A 2,976-nucleotide genomic window follows, 5' to 3' on the forward strand; every position below is an offset into this window, starting at 1 on the left:
AATAAAAGTGTTTAGTGAAATTCTAAAGAGAGTGTGTCCATACTCAGACTAGACTATGTCTTGAGCATAGCTAAATATATTCGGATTGACATTAAAACATGGGTAACATGCAGAATCGGTTTTGACATACTCTTTATATATCAAGATCCAGTATCTTAGATAGTTTACATTTCCAAATGAAAATTAGTGAAGCTATGTCCTATCTCCAGGTACAGAAAAGGGGATCTAATGGGGCAATTCAATATTTGACATTTTTATTTTTACTTTTTCTTCTTCCACTGGTCATTTCAAGATTTTTAAAACAATAGTCACTATTGTTAGCCTCTGTTTATTTTAGGACAAATATAAAAAACAGAGAAACTTTTAATCAGTAATAGTGGCTCACTATGGTTGACATTCTTGAAAAGGACTTAGAAAAACAGAGGCTGCTGTGACATAGATAAGACTTTTTTATATGATGCTTTAAGATCCAATTCTTTTTTTTTTTTTAAGATTTTATTTATTTGAGAGAGAGAGAGAGAGAGAGCATGAGAGGGGGGAGGGTCAGAGGGAGCAGACTCCCCGCCAAGCAGGGAGCCCGATGTAGGACTCAATCCCGGGACTCTTCCTCTTTGTCAACTACATTGAAATAGGCTTTTGCCTTTTGTATCTGGTGTGTGAGTGAGTTAGGTTAGTATTAGATAATTTTATTCCATATTATCCAATTTATCTATCTAACTTAGAGACTATTTCAGAAACCCTGTATACCTTTGTCAAAACGCATAAATCTAATCCTTAGCTACTTTATACAGAAATTTTAATTCAACTGAAATCAATGCAATACAGTAAACAGTAATAAGTATTCACAGTGTGCATACTATTTGCACAGCATTCTCTAGATATCATGGAGGGCAAAAAGAAGTAAAAATAAATGGAACTTACATTAATTAGACATTCTAAAATCACTTACACAATTCCATAATCTAGGCTTTCTGAAATAGAAAAAAAAAAAAAACACTAAGTATGCATTGGTCTACTTCTATGAAAGCACATTGAAAATTGCCTTAAATGCATAATTATTTAAGACAAAAACCATCTTTTTTTTTTTAAGTAACCCTTAATAATGTGGGAGAAATGCATGTGGTAATAGAAACAACACTTAGTACAAACTCCAGTAGGCTATATTATTTACTATTTACATCAACACTGTGAGTTAAGTACTCTTATTATTTCTATTTTACAGGTGAAAAAACTCTAAGATACATGTTAAATAACTTTCTCAAGATGGTAGAGCTCATAAGTATCAGAACTGGGATTCAAACCTAGTTGCCCCAGCTCCTCATTCCATGCTGTTAACCTCTACTCTGTGTTGTCCTTTTAATGCCTCTGTATCAACATAACATAAATAAAGCTGCAATATTAAGGAAAGCCATAACTATTTTGTTAAATATGATTCTTTGGTATTGCACAAAATGCATTTAAATTAATTGATCAGCTAAATGTAGGTACTTCAAATTATTTTTGCAGAACAATTATTTAGTAGTCTGTATATATTATAAATTATCTGATAAGAGAATCAGGAGTCTATAAAATAATAAAAAATTTTTAAATGACTGATCCTTTTATAGTCTGTCTCAAGGGATTAAGTGACTTACCATAACCTATAAGCTATAGTTCTGGTTAGAAGAAGCATTGACAGTTACTAGGTTTCATATATCATAATCCAATGATTTTTTGTTTTCTGTAGTGTTCCTGTAGTATATCAAGCAATAGAAATTCAGAATCCTATTCACACATATGTACATAGGCATTTAATAATGTTTGTGGTGATGAAGAAATGATAAATTTAATGTTTCATGTGTTCTCTAATTTGTTTCTTGGAAGTCTGTCTCACTGTTGGAATTTTAAAGAAATTCTGAATACAAATTACTGTGACTGATGGCTTATTTTCCACTTGAATGGGTTATATTGATATGCTCAAGAAATGGGGCATCACTATGGAAATATGAGGAGAACAATTTTGATTATCTTGGCATAGTGGCCATTAATCTTTTATATTAACATAAATCAAGTAACTGTGTAGTTGGATATTATGTAACTTATTAGTACAGGAATACAGTGATTTCCAAACTATAAGAAAATTCCCAGAAATTAATATTAGATCATTATCACTTATGTATATGTTCAGAATAAAAACTTTCCTACAGTGTCCTAATATCAGCTTCACCTGGAGAAACATAAAGCATGTCTGAGTTTTCAAAATGAATTTAGATAGGTGTCCCTTTCAAAATTAGCTTATACAGACCCCCTCTGTAAAATATTGTATATTATTTGACAAACTTAGAGTTCTCTTACTCCTAATTAAAATTCCAAATATGAGTTGATTTTTTGAAACTATGTGTATTTTTTGATAAATCCATTTTTTATCTACAGTCAATCCATACATTCTGATTTATTTTGTAATACAGCACAATGCCACTTTTATTAGAATTAAACTTTTTTTTTTAATTTTCAAAGGCAAAAATTATGGCCTATCCTCAATTCTTTTAAATATCATTCCTGGTCTTGCATATAAGCTTTTTTCATCTTACCTTTCTAGTCATGCTCTAGAAAATGTCATCTGTCACATTCTCCACGTTGTCTGAAATAGCCAAGAGCTATTGTATTTATTCTTACAGTTTAACTGAGAAAGAAATGTTAGCCTACCTTTTAATTTAATAACAAAAATTCTTTCTTAAGCAAGTCAGAGAGATCCATATGCATATTTGAGTTTGGTAGATGAGCATTATTTTTGAAATTGCAGGTCATAAAAGCACTTTGGGTTAGTTTCATTTCTGACAATTGATAAAAAGGGATGGTAGAAAACAAGTACTGTGGGATTTTTTAAAGATGGTAACTGATGGCTCAAATTAAGCTTCATGTCAAAACATCCTTCAAGAAGATGATAGATGACACATAATCTGCAAGTTACTGCTCAGCAATCTCTGTTTCACAGCA

Source organism: Mirounga angustirostris, unplaced genomic scaffold, assembly GCF_029215605.1.
Source record: "Mirounga angustirostris isolate CCGP_5_RB_7025 unplaced genomic scaffold, mMirAng1.0.hap1 SCAF_3, whole genome shotgun sequence".
Classification (NCBI taxonomy): domain Eukaryota; kingdom Metazoa; phylum Chordata; class Mammalia; order Carnivora; family Phocidae; genus Mirounga; species Mirounga angustirostris.